Source organism: Heterocephalus glaber, unplaced genomic scaffold (assembly GCF_053883595.1).
Source record: "Heterocephalus glaber isolate CG9 unplaced genomic scaffold, H.glaber_assembly_v1.0 deba00001608, whole genome shotgun sequence".
Classification (NCBI taxonomy): Eukaryota; Metazoa; Chordata; class Mammalia; order Rodentia; family Bathyergidae; genus Heterocephalus; species Heterocephalus glaber.
In genome coordinates this window covers 2,455,457-2,461,448 of record NW_028258379.1, presented here as the reverse complement: position 1 = coordinate 2,461,448, position 5,992 = coordinate 2,455,457, and the positions used below count along the sequence as shown (strand labels likewise).

The 5,992-nt window shown below is 48.1% G+C and overlaps 1 long non-coding RNA gene across 2 annotated transcripts; it reads left to right on the top strand.

Annotated features, from left to right (window-relative positions):
* Positions 1-1,079: 1,079 nt before the first annotated feature.
* Positions 1,080-5,578, top strand: LOC110346846 (uncharacterized). Of its 2 annotated transcripts, XR_002391116.2 has the most exons (4): positions 1,080-1,600; positions 2,283-3,113; positions 3,289-3,478; positions 4,719-5,578. It is a non-coding gene; the product is annotated as an uncharacterized LOC110346846 (long non-coding RNA). The 2 variants fall into 2 exon arrangements; XR_015444991.1 differs by having other exon boundaries at positions 2,283-3,478.
* Positions 5,579-5,992: the final 414 nt, after the last annotated feature.

The following is a 5,992-nucleotide window of genomic DNA, read 5'->3' as shown; positions in this document are numbered from 1 at the left end:
AGTTTTAAAAAAATGTTCTTTTAAGAAGACTGCAACTCCAAAACACAAAATTATCCAAAATTATCCATATCAGTATTTGCTACTTTGTTCATGCTTCTTTTCTTCCAGGTCCATCATACCTGGAATCCCTTAAAGATACTTTAGGTCCATAAATTAGACATAAATAGCAGAAACCTGATCTTAAGATAAAGGTTCCCATCTTTTTAAAAAATGGCTCATGCCTTTCACCTGTAAAATGGACCAGTATCTTTCTGTGGGTGGCCGTCCTTTTCTTGTAAACCAAGACAAGCAGAAACTTCCCATAGATTCACAAAGTCCATAGACTTCCTCTGCCAAAAACACAGAAATATTTTCTGCTCCAAACTGCAGTGCACCTTTTTCTTGAGAGCCCACACTCTATTTCTTCGAGTGCATACTTTAAATTTCTCCCTAATAAATCCCTTTATGCCTCTTACATGTCCAGAAAATCCTTTTTATATGATGGTGATATAGGAATGATACAGGAGATGAAATAGGACCTCTAAAGGATATAAAGAAAATATAATTTCCAACCCGTTAGATGTCTGATATGCCAAGTTTGTGTTCTCTAAACTCAAAGAATGAATTCTAGGAAAAATGGAGGTTAAGAGTAGGAAATATTTATTGATAGGATAGCTCCTGAGTGGCAGGAGGGGTCCTGAATGGGTAGCCAGCGACCCCAATTTACAGGGAAGTTTTATAGAGTAAAACCCACATAAGTATAACGTGGGTTAAAGCTACGACCCACCAATGAGGTTACAAGTATAGTCGCTTAGATAATAGTGATCCAAGGGGGGAAAAAGTCACATAACAAGTGTGCATGGAAAGAACAAAGACGTTTTCTAGGATGTGATGCATCCAGAGTTCCTGGTCACCCACCAGGGTGACTAATGTCTATTTAGGCTTCATTAGGCCAGGTGATACCACTTATCTTGTCCTTTGGGGAAGTACGTAGGCCTGGCCATTTCGTCTTTACCTGGAGGTCTGGTCTCCAATGGTTGCATCTCCAGCCATGGTTGTAATATGTTTTACCTTTTCCCTGACTCTCTTGAGGGCCTAGCTCTATCTGACTGCCTATGATATTTCTACCTGTCTATAATAATGGAAGGCAGCGAACCTCATTACACAGGTAGGGTGGGTTTAGGTTCTGTCTCTGCTGTGGGAACTTCTTTGGGCTCTGTCTAGGCACGGTCCCTGTCTAAGCAGACATCACTCCAGCCTGTCATCCTGAGCCATTTTCTGCATGCCTCGTTCACCTTTCTCCTTCTGTTTGGCTCTGGAAGTCACGCATCTGCTCAACAAGTTGGCCAGATTCCTGCTCAGCTTGGTTTCCAGTCTGTGCTGTGCCTTCATCTCCAGAAGCCAGAGAAAGTGGTGCTGGGCTGCGCATGCGGGTAGCTCCAAGGAGTCCTCTTCGTCCTGTTTCCTTCTCAGAAGTTAGACCTTGGGATGGCTTCCAGTGGCACTGAGGTCAGAGCTATTGCTCCAGCTAAAGCTAACAGTGTTCTGCTCAGGAAGTGGACCCCTGCCTTCCCAGAAGACAACAGAACAGAAGCAGCTGGAGGTGGGAGACTGCAAACAGGTGGGGGAAGTTTCCGGAGGGGGGCGGGGCCTGTGGGAGGGGCCTCCCTGTGAGCACAGCCACAGTGCTCTGCCTGACGAGTTTGGTCCACTGGAGCTTTGCCTGGCATGGGGGTGACCACCGAGACTGAGCACTGACCATTAGCAGCCTTCAGGTTAAATTCTCAAACCTGACGTGCTTGCAGGTCCTCTACACCTCATGTTAAAATGTAGATCTTTTTAATAGTCCTGGCTCAGACCCTGAAGCTTTCTCAAGCTCCCACTGATGCCCCTGGTGCCATCCACATTTTGAATAGCAAGAGGTTAGGTTTCTATTTCCTGCCTTCATATCCCCAGCTGGGCTATGTCATTTTATCAAAACAATGTGGTAGGAGTGAGGGCCCCGTTGCAGCCATTACAGCCTCTTGAATCATCCATTGTTAAAGCTGTTTTTTGTAAGTACATTTAAAAGGCCCCACCCCTTATTTCTCCATTGTGCAAGAAATCCATTTGCAACAAGATACTGTGGGCAAGTGAGCCATTGTGCAAAAACAATTTTTTTGCCCCAGCCAGGTGGCTGCTGGTGGCTGCTGGGGTAGGGAGTTGCCTGTGGTAGGGATGATAGTACCTGTTGGTACCAATTCCACAGTGGATGGGGAACACTTGGTTGCAGCGTTTCACCTCTCACTACTGTTTCCCCCAAGGTGTGCAGGAGGATGAGGAAGAAGCTGAACAGAAGCATGAGGCAGAGTTCTACAGACAGCGGAGATTGTTTTCCATTCACTCTGGCAAGGACACCCACACCTTTTACATCAATTTACAACAAGAAGGACAATTTCCTTCTCGAGAGTGCCAATGGGGGGATGAGGAGGAGGCTGGAGAGGAGGGAAAGAGGGTAGTCCGAGTATAAGAGGACCTCTGGGCTTCCAGAAGCAGCAGACATCAAGTACAGGCCACAGGGTTAGGAGGAACAGTCAGTCCCTTAGAATCACTTTCTACCAGAGGCAGAAGGGGCTCAGCCACCAACAACCCCATTTGACAGAGGAGAAATCAAGGCTGTAGTCAATTCTCCCTAAACTGCAGAGTGAGAAGCCAAGCGTAGACCAGAGCACTATCTCCCGGCATAGGGAGGGAAAGCTTCTTGACTCTGGAATTGCCTGGGAAGGGCAAAACATTTGCAGCCACACAGCCAGGAGCCCGGTTGGTTATTTTTAGCTTACTGAATGTCAAAATCCAGGCTGCTCCTCCCAGTGGCCTCCACTTGTCAGACCCAATCAAGGCATGTGCATGTCAGGCAGGGGAATCAGCTTCCCACAGAAGCAGCCTTGAGGCCCCGTCCAGTCCCACATGGTGCCCCTGATAAGGCCCTGGGGTGTCCCTCATGGGGTCCAAGTCCAGCTGGTTGGGAGCAGCTCTCCACCCACCTGCCAGGGCGTGGCTCCCACCTGCAGCCTGGGTCACACCTGAGCACAGTCCGCAGCCTTTGCTTGCCTGGGTTTTCCCTGGGCTGAAGCCAGCTCGGCAGCCCTGCTTTGGTAAGGGGTGACCACAGGAGCTGGTCTCTGACCCCAGCCACCGTTTGGGCTTCTGTCTTCGTTTTGACGTTTTGGGACTCTCCCGCCTTTGCTTGCTTTTCTCCTTCTTAGCAGCACTCTCACTCTGACTCTAATCCCTCTCAAGATGAAAATCATGGGGCTTGTGTCTCTGCAGAATCAACACAGGTTACAGGAATAAAAGCAAGCTGCAGTCCTGAGTGCTGCCCAACTGTCGGAACACCTACTGGCTGGGCTTTGGACACAAACACTCCCCCTGAGCCTCAGGAGGCTGACAGTCCCCTGGACAGAAGAGCATGAGGCCTTCGTGCTGGGATCTCAGGACGGGTTGCACAGGACTTTGTGAGGTGAAACAGGGTGTCGGGGGGTAAGACTTTAGAGCTGGCAGGGTGGGCTTCTCTCAGGTCTGACAAGGTGCAGGGAAGGAGAGGGGAAGAAGCAGCATGAGTGGGAGGGCGAGCAAAGAGGAACTCATGAGCCAGAGCAAACAGACTTTATCCTGACAGAAAGCAGGGATTTGGAGGGGTTAAACAGAGAAGCTGCCATTCAGGTTTGCTTTCGTAGGCGGACTGGAGGCAGAATGGCCATAGGTGCCTATATAGGGGCAGCAGCTCCTCAAAGGTGGCAGCATTTCCAAGAGCAGGAGCCATCTCCATTGCGGGACTCCCACTGGACCTGGTTCTCCTCTGCTCACACCCACCCCTGCCTGGGTGCCCTACTCCGTCCCTGGGCTCCCTGAACCCCACTGGCCCTCACCTACCTTTAGGTCCAATGCTCAGTTGTCTGAACCCTCAATCCCCCTTCTGCTTTCCCAATCCCCAATTACTAATTTGCTCCTTTGAAGTGGGACTTTAAAAGAAGGAGAAAAATCAAGTCTCCCCAACCTTAAGCTGTTCCCCCTCAGACTTCCTCCCTCCTTAGGGCTGTTGTTAACTTTGTTCCTATAAGTAAGGTCTTATGACCCCTCACTTCTATGAAATCCTGTTTTAGCCACCACGATACGGTACATTGCAAAACGGTCACTACTTGACTGCTTTTTTTTTTTTTTGGACCAGGGATCGAACACAGGACCTTGGGCTTTCGAAGCAGGTGGCGGAACCACTGAGCTAAATCCCGGCCCTTGACTAACTGCTTTTGATCCGCTTCTGGAAACCCATATGCCCACCCTTAGGATGACCAACTAGGAAGACCAAGCCCTTCAGCCACATGTGTAAAACTAGAGCCTCTTCCTTGTCTGGGACTCAGCCTTTGGATACAAATCCACTGGGCCGGTTTGCACCTAAGTAAATCCTCCTGTTTCACCCACTGGTCTCTCTGATCTCTTAAATTCTACAACACCTTGACTCAGTGAATATTCAGCAGCTGCTTAGGTACGAGGTGTTGTGCTACTTATTGGAGGATTAAAAAAAAGTAAGATCCCCAAAGCTCGGACTTTGTCCAGTGGTTCCAAAACTTGCCCGTGCTTCAGAATCATCTATAATGTTTTTTTAAAAAAATACAGCCAGTTGGGGTTCACCCCAGGGCTGGCTGAATCAGAATGCCCAAACATAAGTTTCAGGAAGTCGTATTATTAAATGTTTCCTCCAGATAATGTTGCTGAGCAGTCAGAGCCACTGACCTTTAGAGAAACGCTGAGGTGGAATTTCCCTGGTGACTTTTCCTCTACATACGTGATTGGGAGTCTGGCTCCTGGACGCAAGATGGTCAGGGGCATCACCAAAGAAGAGGACAGGATTGTGCTCAGCAGAAGGGAGCTGCGAGCCTGGGCCTGCTCTCTGGCCTTCAAAGAACAGCTGGGATGGATGAAGGCAGGGAGAGCAGGATGTTGTGGGGTGGTGGGGTGGTGGGGTGGGCTGTGGCTGCTGAGGGTGGGAGGTGTCTCCTCTACCTAAGTTATACAAAATCCTTCTGTTTCAGTAGCACTTGATTACTCTGTTCAAGTAGGGATGGTGGCTGTGATGAATAAAAATACTCATCCTGCATGTTGTGCACAAACCTGTAAATTTTCACCAGTTTAGTCTGAGTCCTGGGACAAAGTGAAGCAAAGCAGGGCTACTAATGCACTGTCTCCAGAAAGAGCCCCAGGAGCCTTTGGCCACCCTCTGAGGGACTCCAGGAAGCAGAGTCCTGTTGGATTATGCCTGCCACCTCACGTGAAGGGGACCGGCCTTCATGGAGTTGGAGAGAATTAATTTCTCTTTGAGAAGACTGTACCCAGAAACCTAATTATTATGCATTTATTTGTTTAGAGCTAATTCTGGGCCAGGTTCAATATAGCTTCAAACATGAATATATTTGCAATCTATCTGGGAAGACAGACCACAGTTGTGTGTAAAAGTAAATAAATATAAGACTTCAATATTTCAGACAACACTGTAAGAGTTTTTGTTTTGGCAGTGCTGCGGGGCTCATTCATACCCTTCTTTTTTTTAATTTTTAAATTTTTGATACCGGGGATTGAACTCGGGTCTTTGCACTTGCGAGGCAGGCGGCGGAACCACTGAGCTAAATCCCCAGCCATTTTTTTTTTTTTTGAGATAGGGTTTCACTAAGTCACCCAGGTGGGACTCAAGCTTGTGGTCCTCCTGCCTCAGCCTCCAAGAGTGCTTAGATTACAGGAATGTGCCACCACAGCTCTCTTGGATGGTTCTGTGTTTATCCAAGGTACTAGATTACAACCACTTATCCAAACAGCAAGCATTAGAGAATACTCTGGGTGACATTTAGAAATTCAAGGGAAAGCCTTTGTCCTCAAGAAGCTTACAATTCCCACAGGAAGACAGGACACAGGAATATGAAATGCAAAAAAAAATATGGTGCAGGCTGGAATGGGTGTGATTTAGTATCAGATGAGCAAGTGA